We start from the raw sequence: 17877 nt of genomic DNA, 5'->3' as shown, positions 1-17877 counted from the left end.
CGGAACCCCACTAATCTACCGACGGAAATGCATGAGGTGGCTAAAAACAGACCTCCATCCTATGCTAGCTTGCTACCGATGGCCCAGCTAGCTGTCTGAATCGCCGTGACCCCAACCAACCTCACTACTCACTGGACACTTATGATCACTCGACTAAGCATGCCTCTCCTTAATATCAATATGCCTTGTCCATTGCTGTTCTGGTTAGTGTTTATTGGCTTATTTCACTGTAGAGCCTCTAGCCCTGCTCAATATACCTTATCCAACCTTTCAGTTCCACCTCCCACACATGCGATGACATCACCTGGTTTCAATGATGTTTCTAGAGACAATAACTCTCTCATCATCACTCAATACCTATGTTTACCTCCAATGTATTCACATCCTACCATTCCTTTGTCTGTACATTATACCTTGAAGCTATTTTATCGCCCGCAGACGTTCTAGACGACCAATTCTCATAGCTTTTAGCCGTACCTTTATCCTACTCCTCCTCTGTTCCCCTGGTGATGTAGAGGTGAATCCAGGCCCTGCAGTGCCTAGCTCCACTCCTATTCTCCAGGCGCTCTCTTTTGATGACTTCTGTAACCGTAATAGCCTTGGTTTCATGCATGTTAACATTAGAAGCCTCCTCCCTAAGTTTGTTTTATTCACTGCTTTAGCACACTCTGCCATCTCGGATGTGTCTGAATCCTGGCTTAGGGAGACCACCAAAAATTCTGAAATTTTCATCCCTAACTACAACATTTTCAGACCAGATAGAACGGCCAAAGGGGGCGGTGTTGCAATCTACTGCAAAGATAGCCTGCAGAGTTCTGTCCTACTATCCAGGTCTATACCCAAACAATTTGAACTTCTACTTTTAAAAATCCACCTCTCTAAAAACAAGTCTCTCTCTGTTGCCGCCTGCTATAGACCACCCTCTGCCCCCAGCTGTGCTCTGGAAACCATATGTGGACTGATTGCCCCCCATCTATCTTCAGAGCTCGTGCTGCTAGGCGACCTAAACTAGAACATGCTTAACATTCCGGCCATCCTACAATCTAAGCTTGATGCCCTCAATTTCACACAAATGATCAATGAACCTACCAGGTACCACCCCAAAGCCGTAAACACGGGCACCCTCATAGATATCATCCTAACCAACTTGCCCTCTAAATACACCTCTGCTGTTTTCAACCAAGATCTGAGCGATCACTGCCTCATTGCCTGCATCCATAATGGGTCAGCGGTCAAACGACCTCCACTCATCACTGTCAAACGCTCCCTGAAACACTTCAGCAAGCAGGCCTTTCTAATTGACCTGGCCCGGGTATCCTGGAAGGATATTGATCTCATCCTGTCAGTAGAGGATGCCTGTTTTTTTTTTAAATGCCTTCCTCACCATCTTAAATAAGCATGCTCCATTCAAGACATTTTGAACCAGGAACAGATATAGCTCTTGGTTCTCTCCAGACCTCACTGCCCTTAACCAACACAAAAACATCCTATGGCGTTCTGCATCATCATCGAACAGCCCCCGTGATATGCAACTTTTCAGGGAAGCTAGAAACCAATATACACAGGCAGTTAGAAAAGCCAAGGCTAGCTTTTTCAAGCAGAAATTTGCTTCCTGCAACACAAACTCAAAAAAGTTCTGGGGCACTGTAAAGTCCATGGAGAATAAGAACACCTCCTCCCAGCTGCCCACTGCACTGAAGATAGGAAACGCTGCCACCACCGATAAATCCACTATAATTGAGAATTTCAATAAGCAATTCTCTACGGCTGGCCATGCCACCTGGCTACCCCTACCCCGGTCAACAGCACTGCAACCTGCCCAAGCCTCCCCATTTCCCCTTCTCCCAAATCCAGTCAGTCCAGAATCTGGACCCCTACAAATCAGCCGGGCTGAACAATCTGGACCCTTTCTTTTAAAAATACCTGCCGAAATTGTTGCCAACCCTATTACTCGCCTGTTCAACCTCTCTTTCGTGTCGTCTGAGATTCCCAAAGATTGGAAAGCAGCTGCGGTCATCCCCCTCTTCAAAGGGGGGGACACTCTTGACCCAAACTGCTACAGACTTATATCTATCCTACCCTGCCTTTCTAAGATCTTCGAAAGCCAAGTCAACAAACAGATTAGCGACCATTTCGAATCCCACCATACCTTCTCCGCTATGCAATCTGGTTTCAGAGCTGGTCATGGGTGCACCTCAGCCATGCTCAAGGTCCTAAACGATATCTTAACCGCCATCGATAAGAAACAATACTGTGCAGTCGTATTCATTGACCTGGCCAAGGCTTTTGACTCTGTCAATCACCACATCCTCATCGGCAGACTCGACAGCCTTGGTTTCTCAAATGATTGCCTCGCCTGGTTCACCAACTACTTCTCTGATAGAGTTCAGTGTGTCAAATTGAAGGGTCTGTTGTCCGGGCCTCTGGCAGTCCCTATGGGGGTACCACAGGGTTCAATTCTTGGACCGACTCTCTTCTCTGTATACATCAATGATGTTGCTCTTGCTGCTGGTGAGTCTCTGATCCACCTCTACGCAGACAACACCATTCTGTATACTTCTGGCCCTTCTTTGGACACTGCGTTAACAACCCTCCAGGCAAGCTTCAATGCCATACAACTCTCCTTCCGTGGCCTCCAATTGCTCTTAAATACAAGTAAAACTAAATGCATGCTCTTCAACCGATCGCTGCCTGCACCTGCCCGCCTGTCCAACATCACTACTCTGGACGGCTCTGACTTAGAATACGTGGACAACTACAAATACCTAGGTGTCTGGTTAGACTGTAAACTCTCCTTCCAGACTCACATCAAACATCTCCAATCCAAAGTTAAATCTAGAATTGGCTTCCTATTTCGCAAACAAAGCCTCCTTCACTCATGCTGCCAAACATACCCTTGTAAAACTGACCATTCTACCAATCCTCAACTTTGGCGATGTCAATTACAAAATAGCCTCCAATACCCTACTCAATAAATTGGATGCAATCTATCACTGCCATCCGTTTTGTCACCAAAGCCCCATATACGACCCACCACTGCGACCTGTACGCTCTCGTTGGCTGGCCCTTGCTTCATACTCGTCGCCAAACCCAATGGCTCCAGATCATCTACAGGACCCTGCTAGGTAAAGTCCCCCTTTATCTCAGCTCGCCTGTCACCATAGCAGCACCCACCTGTAGCACACGCTCTCTGCTGCCAATGACTGGAACGAATTGCAAAAATCTCTGAAGCTGGAGTCTTACATCTCCCTCTTTAACTTTTAAGCATCAGCTGTCTGAGCAGCTTACCGATCACTGTACCTGTACTCAGCCAATCTGTAAATAGCACACCCGACTACATCATCCCCATATTATTACTTACCCTCTTGCTCTTTTGCGCCCCAGTATCTCTACTTGCACATCATCATCTGCACATCTATCACCCCAGTGTTAATGCTAAATTGTAATTATTTTCGTCTCTAGGACCTATTTATTGCCATAATATGGACTTTGCCCACTCTTCTACATTTGCACAAACTGTACATCGATTTTTTTAAATGTTATTTTCTTTTGTGTTATTGACTGTATGTTTGTTTGTGAAACTCTGTTGTTGTTTTTGTCGCACTGCTTTGCTTTATCTTGGCCAGGTCGCAGTTTTAAGTGAGAACTTGTTCTCAACTGGCCTACCTGGTTAAATAAAGGTGAAATAAATAAAACATGAAAACTTTCCGAATAGAAAGTCACTCTAGATAAGAGCGTCTGCTAAACGACAACTTTTTAATTTTTAACGTTTACTAACTCAGACAATGTTATCGTTAAGACAGACATATATATTATACACACTACGCAACTTTTAAAAAAAAACTATTTTCTATATTGTAGCATAATTGTGAAGAGACTATGAAATAACACATATGGAATCATGTAGTAACCAAAAAAGTGTTCAAAAATTCAAATATATTTGAGATTCTTCAAAGTAAAACACCCCTTGCCATGATGACAGCTTTGCACACTCTTGTCATTCTCTCAACCAGCTTCACTTGGAATGCTTTTCCAACAGTCTTGAAGGAGTTCCTACATATGCTGAGCACTTGTTGGCTGCTTTTCCTTCACTCTGCGGTCCAACTCATCCCAAACCATCTCAATTGGGTTGAGGTTGGGTGATTGTGGAGTTCAGGTCATCTGATGTCACATATCCCTTAGACAGCATGGAGGTGTGTTGGGTCATTGTCCTGTTGAAAAACAAATGATAGTCCCACAAATCAGATGGGATGGCGTATCGCTGCAGAATGCTGTGGTAGCCATGCTGGATAAGTGTGCCTTGAATTCTAAATAAATCACAGACAGTGTCACCAGCAAAACACCCCCACACCATCATACCTCGTCCTCCATGCTTCACGGTGGGAACCACACATGCAGAGATCATCCGGATCACAAAGACACAGATGTTGGAACCAAAAATCTCAAATTTGCACTCATCAGACCAAAGGACAGATTTCCACCGGTCTAATGTCCATTGCTCATGTTTCTATGGCCAAGCAAGTCTCTTCTTCTTACTGGTGTCCTTTAGTAGTGGTTTATTTGCAGCGATTTAACCATGAAGGCCTGATTCTGATTTTTGAGGCTTGTAACTGTAATGAACTTATCCTCTGCAGCGGAGGTACCTCTGGGTCTTCCTTTCCTGTGGCGGTCCTCATGAGAGCCAGTTTCATCATAATGTAGCACTTGATGGTTTTTGCGACTGCACTTGAAATTTTCCTTATTGACTGACCTTCATGTCTTAAAATAATGATGGCCTGTCATTTTCTCTTTACTTATTTGAGCTTTTCTTGCCATAATATGGACTTTGTCTTTTACCAAATAGGGCTGTCTTCTGTATACCACCCCTACCTTGTCACACACAGCTAACTACTTGAGACAAAAGCATTAAGAAGGAAAGAAATTCTACAAATGTACTTTTAACAAGGCACACGTGTTAATTGAAATGCAGCATTCAAAGTGAAAACCTCATGAAGCTGGTTTTGAATTTTTTGAACACTTCTTTGGTTACTACATTATTCCATGTGTTCCTAGTTTGATGTCTTCACTATTATTCTATAATACAAAAAAAATAAAGAAAAACCCTTTAATGAGTTGGTGTGTCCAAACTTTTGACTGGTACTGTATATATCAGGAGTTTGGTTTTAAAAGTGGGGGGGAACATAACTCGGCGGGGGGTCTAGGAGTCCTCCCATTTTGGGGGGGCATCGAAAACCATTTTCCATAATTTTTACACAGTCTAATATGATCCATAGCCCTTCTAGCAGTTTCTATTTAGAACAATGAAAAGTAAGAAAAAATGCCCACAGTCATCAAGCTCAATGTCAATAGATTTGGTATCATTATTGAACATTTTGGAGTCCTAGTTATGTGATTGGTTATCTTGGGACTTGGGTTAGAAGCACACAGCTGGAACCCAGTTGTTTGTAGTACAGTTCAATGTCATCATCCCCCCCCCCCTCCCCCGGCCCCCCGTGTTTGTGGCGCATCCTGTCCCCTTCCAGCCTCCAGTCCTGCATGTTGAAAAGCACACCTCGGAACAGTCCACCTCACACTCAAGACGGGGGGAAATCTGGTCCACTCTTTCCTCCACAGTGTGTTCACACCAGTGCCTGGAGTGGTGATAAACAACATGAAATGGAATTAATAATGTAATGATATATGCAGATGCTTTTCTACCAAAGAGACAGTCATGGACCCATACATCTTTTACAGTGGGGCAAAAAAAGTATTTAGTCAGCCACCAATTGTGCAAGTTCTCCCACTTAAAAAGATGAGAGAGGCCTGTAATGTTCATCATAGGGACACTTCAACTATGACAGACAAAATGAGAAAAAAAAATCCAGAAAATCACATTGTAGGATTTTTAATAAATGGTGGAAAACAAGTCTTTTAGAGTTTAGAACCTTGAGCGTGGCTGAGGTGCACCCATGATCAGCTCTGAAACCAGATTGCATAGCGGAGAAGGTATGATGGGATTCGAAATGGTCAGTAATCTGATTGTTAACTTGGCTTTCGAAGACCTTAGAAAGACAGGGTAGGATAGATATAGGTCTGTAGCAGTTTGGGTCTAGAGTGTCACCTCCTTTGAAGAGGGGGATGACCGCGGCAGCTTTCCAATCTTTGGGAATCTCAGACGATACGAAAGAGAGGTTGAACAGGCTAGTAATAGGGGTTGCAACAATTTCGGCAGATCGTTTTAGAAAGAGAGGGTCCAGATTGTCTAGCTCGGCTGATTTGTAGGGGTCCAGATTTTGCAGCTCTTTCAGAACATCAGCTATCTGGATTTGGGTAAAGGAGAAATGGTGGGGGCTTTGGCGGGTTGCCGGGCAGTTGACCAGGGTAGGGGTAGCCATGTGGAAAGCATGGCCAGCCGTAGAGAAATGCTTGTTGAAATTCTCAATTATAGTGGATTTATCAGTGGGGACAGTGTTTCCTAGCCTCAGAGCAGTGGGCAGCTGTGAGGAGGTGCTCATATTCTCCATTGACTTTACAGTAACCCAGAACTTTCTTGAGTTAGTACTACAGGATGCAAATTTCTGTTTGAAAAAGCTTGCCTTAGCTTTTCTAACTGCCTGTGTATATTTGTTCCTAACTTCCCTGAAAAGTTGCATATCACGGGGACTCTTCGATGCTAATGCAGAACGCCACAGGATATTTTTGTGCTAGTCAAGGGCAGACAGGTCTGGAGTGAACCAAGGACTACATTCTCGGGCAGAGTTCTAGCTCTGGTAAACATCTGAAACAGCTGTGTCCTTTCATCAGTTAAATCATTAGGGGATATTCATATGCAACACCATCTGTAAACAGGACCAACCCATCACTGAAGGGAAACAGCCTGCATTGTCGTGATTCTCTAGAATGTACAAAAACGTCACTATAAAATCTAATGTTAATAACAAGAACTATCTGCTTGAGATGGAGAGGCATTTCAAACTGGCAAAGAGGTGTAAGCTACAATAAGCCTACATGACACAGAGAAAGGTTTAACGGTATCAACGACTATCAAAAATACAAAATCATCACGCTTTTTCCACTCAGATATAGTAGACAACACAGTAGATATAGTAGACAACACAGTAGATATAGTAGATAACACAGTAGATAAAGTAGACAGCAGAGTAGATAACACAGTAGATATTGTAGGTAACAGTAGATATAGTAGATACGATAGATATAGTAGATACAGTGCCTTGCGAAAGTATTCGGCCCCCTTGAACTTTGCGACCTTTTGCCACATTTCAGGCTTCAAACATAAAGATATAAAACTGTATTTTTTTGTGAAGAATCAACAACAAGTGGGACACAATCATGAAGTGGAACGACATTTATTGGTGATTTCAAACTTTTTTAACAAATCAAAAACTGAAAAATTGGGCGTGCTAAATTATTCAGCCCCTTTACTTTCAATGCAGCAAACTCTCTCCAGAAGTTCAGTGAGGATCTCTGAATGATCCAATGTTGACCTAAATGACTAATGATGATAAATGCAATCCACCTGTGTGTAATCAACTCTCCGTATAAATGCACCTGCACTGTGATTGTCTCAGAGGTCCGTCAAAAGCGCAGAGAGCATCATGAAGAACAAGGAACACACCAGGCAGGTCCGAGATACTGTTGTGAAGAAGTTTAAAGCCGGATTTGGATACAAAAAGATTTCCCAAGCTTTAAACATCCCAAGGAGCACTGTGCAAGCGATAATATTGAAATGGAAGGAGTATCTGACCACTGCAAATCTACCAAGACCTGGCCGTCCCTCTAAACTTTCAGCTCATACAAGGAGAAGACTGATCAGAGATGCAGCCAAGAGGCCCATGATCACTCTGGATGAACTGCAGAGATCTACAGCTGAGGTGGGAGACTCTGTCCATAGGACAACAATCAGTCGTATATTGCACAAATCTGGCCTTTATGGAAGAGTGGCAAGAAGAAAGCCATTTCTTAAAGATATCCATAAAAAGTGTCGTTTAAAGTTTGCCACAAGCCACCTGGGAGACACACCAAACATGTGGAAGAAGGTGCTCTGGTCAGATGAAACCAAAATTGAACTTTTTGGCAACAATGCAAAATGTTATGTTTGGCGTAAAAGCAACACAGCTCATCAACCTGAACACACCATCCCCACTGTCAAACATGGTGGTGGCAGCATCATGGTTTGGGCCTGCTTTTCTTCAGCAGGAACAGGGAAGATGGTTAGAATTGATGGGAAGATGGATGGAGCCAAATACAGGACCATTCTGGAAGAAAACCTGATAGAGTCTGCAAAAGACCTGAGACTGGGACGGAGATTTGTCTTCCAACAAGACAATGATCCAAAACATAAAGCAAAATCTACAATGGAATGGTTCAAAAATAAACATATCCAGGTGTTAGAATGGCCAAGTCAAAGTCCAGACCTGAATCCAATCGAGAATCTGTGGAAAGAACTGAAAACTGCTGTTCACAAATGCTCTCCATCCAACCTCACTGAGCTCGAGCTGTTTTGCAAGGAGGAATGGGAAAAAATGTCAGTCTCTCGATGTGCAAAACTGATAGAGACATACCCCAAGCGACTTACAGCTGTAATCGCAGCAAAAGGTGGCGCTACAAAGTATTAACTTAAGGGGGCTGAATAATTTTGCACGCCCAATTTTTCAGTTTTTGATTTGTTAAAAAAGTTTGAAATATCCAATAAATGTCGTTCCACTTCATGATTGTGTCCCACTTGTTGTTGATTCTTCACAAAAAAATACAGTTTTATATCTTTATGTTTGAAGCCTGAAATGTGGCAAAAGGTCGCAAAGTTCAAGGGGGCCGAATACTTTCGCAAGGCACTGTATCTAGATGAAGCATGGATTGTAGATTATTCCATGCATCAGTTGGACAAGAAGAGAATGCAGTCTTGGCAAATACTGTGAATGTCCTGGGGACTTTAAGTAGCAACCACCTAGCAGACCGGGTATGGTAACTGGTGGTGAAGGAGACCAGGCTACAGAGGTAAAGATGGAGTTTACCCAAAAGGACTTTGTAGCAACCACCTAGCAGACCGGGTATGGTAACTGGTGGTGAAGGAGGCCAGACTACAGAGGTAAAGAGGGAGTTTACCCAAAAGGACTTTGTAGCAACCACCTAGCAGACCGGGTATGTTAACTGGTGGTGAAGGAGACCAGACTACAGAGGTAAAGAGGGAGTTTACCCAAAAGGACTTTGTAGCAACCACCTAGCAGACCGGGTATGGTAACTGGTGGTGAAGGAGACCAGACTACAGAGGTAAAGAGGGAGTTTACAAATGTATATTTCTGCGCATATAAAGTGAGGTCCAACCTTCCATTTGGTACAATGTGCAATGGTGGATGAGTGTCTTGACGTTTGTAATAAAGCGCAAAGATGCATGATAAACAGAGTCCTGTCTCTGTAAGTCGGAGGAGGCATGATAAACAGAGACCAGTCTCTGTCAGACAGAGGAGGCTGCATGATAAACTGAGTCCTGTCTCTGTAAGACGGAGGAGGTTGCATGATAAACAGAGTCCAGTCTCTGTAAGACAGAGGAGGCATGATAAACATAGATCAGTCTCTGTCAGACAGAGGTGTCATGATAAACAGAGACCAGTCTCTGTCAGACGGAGGAGGTTGCATGATAAACAGAGTCCAGTCTCTGTAAGACAGAGGAGGCATGATAAACATAGATCAGTCTCTGTCAGACAGAGGTGTCATGATAAACAGAGTCCAGTCTCTGTCAGACAGAGGAGGCTACATGATAAACAGAGTCCAGTCTCTGTCAGACGGAGGAGGCTACATGATAAACAGAGTCCAGTCTCTGTCAGACAGAGGCTGCATGATAAACAGAGTCCAGTCTCTGTTAGACAGAGGAGGCTGCATGATAAACAGAGTCCAGTCTCTGTCAGACAGAGGCTGCATGATAAACAGAGTCCAGTCTCTGTAAGACAGAGGAGGCTGCATGATAAACAGAGTCCAGTCTCTGTAAGACAGAGGAGGCTGCATGATAAACAGAGTCCTGTCTCTGTAAGACAGAGGAGGCTGCATGATAAACAGAGTCCAGTCTCTGTAATACGGAGGAGGTTGCGTGCATATACAACAAGTCACCATAATCAATTACAGAGAGAAAAGTGGCCTGAACAAGCTTCTTTCTAGCCATAAGCGGGAAGCCAGCCTTATTACGAAAATAAAAACCCAATTTCAATTTAAGATTTGTCTCAAGATTATCCACATTAACTTTAAAGGACAACTTGTCATCCAACCAAATACCTAGGTACTTGTAGGATTACACTTTTTCAATGGATAAGCCACTAGATGTAACAATGCTAACATTCTCTGGCAGAGTTCTAGCTCTGGTAAACATCTGAAACAGCTGTGTCATTTCATCAGTTAAATCAGTAGGGGATATTCATATGCGACACCATCTGTAAACAGGACCAACCCATCACTGATGGGAAACAACCTGCATTGTTGTGATTCTCCAGAATGTACAAAAACGTCACTATAAAATCTAATGTTAATAACAAGAACTATCTGCTTGAGATGGAGAGGCATTTCAAACTGGCAAAGAGGTGTAAGCTACAATAAGCCTACATGACACAGAGAAAGGTTTAACGGTATCAACGACTATCAAAAATACAAAATCATCACGCTTTTTCCACTCAGATATAGTAGACAACACAGTAGATATAGTAGACAACACAGTAGATATAGTAGACAACACAGTAGATATAGTAGACAACACAGTAGATATAGTAAATAACACAGTAGATATAGTAGACAACATAGTATATATAGTAAATAACATAGTAGATATAGTAAATAACACAGTAGATATAGTAGACAACATAGTAGATATAGTAGATAACACAGTAGATATAGTAGACAACATAGTAGATATAGTAAATAACACAGTATATATAGTAGATAACACAGTAGATATAGTAGACAACATAGTAGATAAAGTAAATAACACAGTAGATATAGTAGATAACACAGTAGATATAGTAGATAACGCAATAGATATAGTAGACAACACAGTAGATATAGTAGATAACACAGTAGATATAGTAGACAACATAGTAGATAAAGTAAATAACACAGTAGATATAGTAGATAACGCAGTAGATATAGTAGATAACGCAGTAGATATAGTAGACAACACAGTAGATATAGTAGACAACATAGTAGATATAGTAGATAACGCAGTAGATATAATTGATAACACAGTAGATATAGTAGACAACATAGTAGATATACTAGATAACACAGTAGATATAGTAGACAACATAGTAGATATACTAGATAACACAGTTATCTCTATCCCCACGACTTCTGTTCCTGTTCATAAACGACTCATTTTGGGGTGTTTCTTCTCAGATATGATCAATATTATGATTGACATTATTAACTCATAGGGTTTATTGCAGAGATAATGTAATAGTCAACAACAAAAAAATCCATTGATTAGTTAGTAGCATTGCAGAGGATACAAATAATTTGAGCCAGTTTCACACAGGAGAAAATAATCCGCCAGCAACAGAATAATAATAATGAATGGACGTTTTTTTGTAGGATTTGCTACATTTTTCATTAGGGCAAATCAAAGTGGAAATTACAAACGTTAGAAGCCATTTTAAACCTCAAATAGACTACAAGCTTGCATTTCATGCCGTGCAGGAAAATTCCTGAAACAGCAGGATGATCAAATTTAAGATACGATTTATACAATGTAGTTTAAGGTCATTGGATGCCATAGTGATTTGTTGTGGGAACATATTGGTTATACCAGAACTAACCCAGTTGATAGATCTGCAAAGCCACATTCCCCTCATTTTATTAGCATTGTGATGGTGAGGGAGGCTGTTATGGCAAGTTCACAAAGTCATGCAACCCTAACATTTGCATTATCAAAACAATGTATGTAAATACTAGTTTGGTGCCAATATACACAGCCTTGCAAACACATACTACTCTGTACTCTGTACAGAAACCCAGCCTAAAACTCCAAACAGCAAGCAATGCAGGTGTAGATATACACTGCTCAAAAAAATAAAGGGAACACTAAAAAAACACATCCTAGATCTGAATGAATGAAATATTCTTATTAAATACTTTTTTCTTTACATAGTTGAATGTGCTGACAACAAAATCACACAAAAATTATCAATGGAAATCAAATGTATCAACCCATGGAGGTCTGGATTTGGAGTCACACTCAAAATTAAAGTGGAAAACCACACTACAGGCTGATCCAACTTAGATGTCATGTCCTTAAAACAAGTCAAAATGAGGCTCAGTAGTGTGTGTGGCCTCCACGTGTCTGTATGACCTCCCTACAACGCCTGGGCATGCTCCTGATGAGGTGGCGGATGGTCTCCTGAGGGATATCCTCCCAGACCTGGACTAAAGCATCCGCCAACTCCTGGACAGTCTGTGGTGCAACGTGGCGTTGGTGGATGGAGCGAGACATGATGTCCCAGATTTGCTCAATTGGATTCAGGTCTGGGGAACGGGCGGGCCAGTCCATTGCAGAACTGCTGACACACTCCAGCCACATGAGGTCTATCATTGTCTTGCATTAGGAGGAACCCAGGGCCAACCGCACCAGCATATGGTCTCACAAGGGGTCTGAGGATCTCATCTCGGTACCTAATGGCAGTCAAGCTACCTCTGGCGAGCACATGGAGGGCTGTGCGACGTGGAGGAGGCCGTAGGAGGGCACCAACCCAGCAGCAGGACCGCTACCTCCGCCTTTGTGCAAGGAGGAGCAGGAGGAGCACTGCCAGAGCCCTGCAAAATGACCTCCAGCAGGCCACAAATGTGCGTGTGTCTGCTCAAATGGTCAGAAACAGACTCCATGAGGGTGGTATGAGGGGCCGACGTCCACAGGTGGGGGCTGTGCTTACAGCCCAACACCGTGCAGGACGTTTGGCATTTGCCAGAGAACACCAAGATTGGCAAATTCGCCACTGGCGCCCTGTGCTCTTCACAGATGAGGTTCACACTGAGCACATGTGACAGACGTGACAGAGTCTGGAGACGCCGTGGAGAACGTTCTGCTGCATGCAACATCCTCCAGGATGACCGGTTTGGCGGTGGGTCAGTCATGGTGTGGGGTGGCATTTCTTTGTGGGGCCACACAGCCCTCCATGTGCTCACCAGAGGTAGCCTGACTGCCATTAGGTACCAAGATGAGATCCTCAGACCCCTTGTGAGACCATATGCTGGTGCGGTTGGCCCTGGGTTCCTCCTAATGCAAGACAATGATAGACCTCATGTGGCTGGAGTGTGTCAGCAGTTTCTGCAAGAGGAAGGCATTGATGCTATGGACTGGCCCGCCCGTTCCCCAGACCTGAATCCAATTGAGCACATCTGGGACGTCATGTCTCGCTCCATCCAACAACGCCACGTTGCACCACAGACTGTCCAGGAGTTGGCGGATGCATTAGTCCAGGTCTGGGAGGAGATCCCTCAGGAGACCATCCGCCACCTCATCAGGAGCATGCCCAGGCGTTGTAGGGAGGTCATACAGGCACGTGGAGGCCACAAACACTACTGAGCCTCATTTTGACTTGTTTTAAGGTCATTACATCTAAGTTGGATCAGCCTGTAGTGTGGTTTTCCACTTTAATTTTGAGTGTGACTCCAAATCCAGACCTCAATGGGTTGATAAATTTGATTTCCATTGATAATTTTTGTGTGATTTTGTTGTCTGCACATTCAACTATGTAAAGAAAAACGTATTTAATAAGAATATTTCATTCATTGAGATCTAGGATGTGTTATTTTAGTGTTCCCTTAATTTTTTTTAGCAGTGTATATATATTAGATAACACCGTAGATATAGCAGAGTGGATATTGTCGACATTGGAGTAGATATAGTAGATACACAATAAGAAAACATTTTCCGAGTGGGATCTGACGTTTGTATTTTGTAAAGACCTTAACTCATATTTCTTTGGAATTGTTTTAACGTAACCTTTATTTAACCAGGGAAAGAGCCAGGGTCTCTTTTTCAAGGGAGACCTGACCAAGAAGGCAGCAACAATCAATACATTACAGAATTAAAACATACAACAAAAGGATCCAGGCTAAAAATGTCTCCCATCAATATTTTGAATTCATTCAGTGGCACTAACATACAGTGCCTTGCGAAAGTATTCGCCCCCCTTGAACTTTGCGACCTTTTGCCACATTTCAGGCTTCAAACATAAAGATATAAAACTTTATTTTTTTGTCAAGAATCAACAACAAGTGGGACAGAATCATGAAGGGGAACGACATTTATTGGATATTTCAAACTTTTTTAACAAATCAAAAACTGAAAAATTGGGCGTGCAAAATTATTCAGCCCCCTTAAGTTAATACTTTGTAGCGCCACCTTTTGCTGCGATTACAGCTGTAAGTCGCTTGGGGTATGTCTCTATCAGTTTTGCCCATCAAGAGACTGAATTTTTTTCCCATTCCTCCTTGCAAAACAGCTCGAGCTCAGTGAGGTTGGATGGAGAGCATTTGTGAACAGCAGTTTTCAGTTCTTTCCACAGATTCTCGATTGGATTCAGGTCTGGACTTTGACTTGGCCATTCTAACACCTGGATATGTTTATTTTTTAACCATTCCATTGTAGATTTTGCTTTATGTTTTGGATCATTGTCTTGTTGGAAGACAAATCTCCGTCCCAGTCTCAGGTCTTTTGCAGACTCCATCAGGTTTTCTTCCAGAATGGTCCTGTATTTGGCTCCATCCATCTTCCCATCAAGTTTAACCATCTTCCCTGTTCCTGCTGAAGAAAAGCAGGCCCAAACCATGATGCTGCCACCACCATGTTTGACAGTGGGGATGGTGTGTTGCTTTTACGCCAAACATAACGTTTTGCATTGTTGCCAAAAAGTTCAATTTTGGTTTCATCTGACCAGAGCACCTTCTTTCCACATGTTTGGTATGTCTCCCAGGTGGCTTGTGGCAAACTTTAAACGACACTTTTTATGGATATCTTTAAGAAATGGCTTTCTTCTTGCCACTCTTCCATAAAGGCCAGATTTGTGCAATATACGACTGATTGTTGTCCTATGGACAGAGTCTCCCACCTCAGCTGTAGATCTCTGCAGTTCATCCAGAATGATCATGGGCCTCTTGGCTGCATCTCTGATCAGTCTTCTCCTTGTATGAGCTGAAAGTTTAGAGGGACGGCCAGGTCTTGGTAGATTTGCAGTGGTCTGATACTCCTTCCATTTCAATATTATCGCTTGCACAGTGCTCCTTGGGATGTTTAAAGCTTGGGAAATCTTTTTGTATCCAAATCCGGCTTTAAACTTCTTCACAACAGTATCTCGGACCTGCCTGGTGTGTTCCTTGTTCTTCATGATGCTCTCTGCGCTTTTAACGGACCTCTGAGACTATCACAGTGCAGGTGCATTTATACGGCGACTTGATTACACACAGGTGGATTGTATTTATCGTCATTAGTCATTTAGGTCAACATTGGATCATTCAGAGATCCTCACTGAACTTCTGGAGAGAGTTTGCTGCACTGAAAGTAAAGGGGCTGAATAATTTTGCACGCCCAATTTTTCAGTTTTTGATTTGTTAAAAAAGTTTGAAATATCCAATAAATGTCGTTCCACTTCATGATTGTGTCCCACTTGTTGTTGATTCTTCACAAAAAAATACAGTTTTATATCTTTATGTTTGAAGCCTGAAATGTGGCAAAAGGTCGCAAAGTTCAAGGGGGCCGAATACTTTCGCAAGGCACTGTATCTAGATGAAGCATGGATTGTAGATTATTCCATGCATCAGTTGGACAAGAAGATAATGCAGTCTTGGCAAATACTGTGAATGTCCTGGGGACTTTAAGTAGCAACCACCTAGCAGACCGGGTATGTTAACTGGTGGTGAAGGAGACCAGACTACAGAGGTAAAGAGGGAGTTTACCCAAAAGGACTTTGTAGCAACCACCTAGCAGACCGGGTATGTTAACTGGTGGTGAAGGAGACCAGACTACAGAGGTAAAGAGGGAGTTTACCCAAAAGGACTTTGTAGCAACCACCTAGCAGACCGGGTATGGTAACTGGTGGTGAAGGAGACCAGACTACAGAAGTAAAGAGGGAGTTTACCCAAAAGGACTTTGTAGCAACCACCTAGCAGACCTGGTATGGTAACTGGTGGTGAAGGAGACCAGACTACAGAGGTAAAGAGGGAGTTTACAAATGTATATTTCTGCGCATATAAAGTGAGGTCCAACCTTCCATTTGGTACAATGTGCAATGGTGGATGAGTGTCTTGACGTTTGTAATAAAGCGCAAAGATGCATGATAAACAGAGTCCTGTCTATGTCAGACAGAGGTTGCATGATAAACAGAGTCCTGTCTCTGTAAGTCGGAGGAGGTTGCATGATAAACAGAGTCCAGTCTCTGTAAGAGAGAGGAGGCATGATAAACAGAGACCAGTCTCTGTAAGACAGAGGAGGCATGATAAACAGAGACCAGTCTCTGTCAGACAGAGGAGGCTGCATGATAAACAGAGTCCTGTCTCTGTAAGACGGAGGAGGTTGCATGATAAACAGAGTCCAGTCTCTGTAAGACAGAGGAGGCATGATAAACAGAGATCAGTCTCTGTCAGACAGTGGTGTCATGATAAACAGAGACCAGTCTCTGTCAGACGGAGGAGGTTGCATGATAAACAGAGTCCAGTCTCTGTTAGACAGAGGAGGCTGCATGATAAACAGAGTCCAGTCTCTGTCAGACAGAGGAGGCTGCATGATAAACAGAGTTCAGTCTCTGTAAGACAGAGGAGGCTGCATGATAAACAGAGTCCAGTCTCTGTCAGACACAAGAGGCTACATGATAAACAGAGTCCAGTCTCTGTAAGACAGAGGAGGCTGCATGATAAACAGAGTCCAGTCTCTGTAAGACAGAGGAGGCTGCATGATAAACAGAGTCCAGTCTCTGTAAGACAGAGGAGGCTGCATGATAAACAGAGTCCAGTCTCTGTCAGACGGAGGAGGCTACATGATAAACAGAGTCCAGTCTCTGTAAGACGGAGGAGGCTACATGATAAACAGAGTCCAGTCTCTGTCAGACAGAGGAGGCTGCATGATAAACAGAGTCCAGTCTCTGTCAGACAGAGGAGGCTGCATGATAAACAGAGTCCAGTCTCTGTCAGACAGAGGAGGTTGCATGATATACAGAGTCCAGTCTCTGTAATACGGAGGAGGTTGCATGATATACAGAGTCCAGTCTCTGTAATACGGAGGAGGCTACATGATATACAGAGTCCAGTCTCTGTAATACGGAGGAGGTTGCATGATATACAGAGTCCAGTCTCTGTAATACGGAGGAGGCTACATGATATACAGAGTCCAGTCTCTGTAATACGGAGGAGGTTGCATGATATACAGAGTCCAGTCTCTGTAATACGGAGGAGGTTGCATGATAAACAGAGTCCAGTCTCTGTAATACGGAGGAGGTTGCATGATATACAGAGTCCAGTCTCTGTAATACGGAGGAGGTTGCATGATATACAGAGTCCAGTCTCTGTAATACGGAGGAGGTTGCATGATATACAGAGTCCAGTCTCTGTAATACGGAGGAGGTTGCATGATATACAGAGTCCAGTCTCTGTAATACGGAGGAGGTTGCATGATATACAGAGTCCAGTCTCTGTCAGACAGAGGAGGTTGCATGATATACAGAGTCCAGTCTCTGTAATACGGAGGAGGTTGCGTGCATAGACAACAAGTCACCATAATCAATTACAGAGAGAAAAGCGGCCTGAACAAGCGTCTTTGTAGCCATAAGCGGGAAGCCAGCCTTATTACGAAAATAAAAACCCAATTTCAATTTAAGATTTGTCACAGGATTATCCACATTAACTTTAAAGGAC

The sequence above is a fragment of the Oncorhynchus clarkii genome, chromosome 11 (genome assembly GCF_045791955.1).
Source record: "Oncorhynchus clarkii lewisi isolate Uvic-CL-2024 chromosome 11, UVic_Ocla_1.0, whole genome shotgun sequence".
Taxonomy (NCBI): Eukaryota; Metazoa; Chordata; class Actinopteri; order Salmoniformes; family Salmonidae; genus Oncorhynchus; species Oncorhynchus clarkii.
This window is presented reverse-complemented; position numbering follows the sequence as displayed.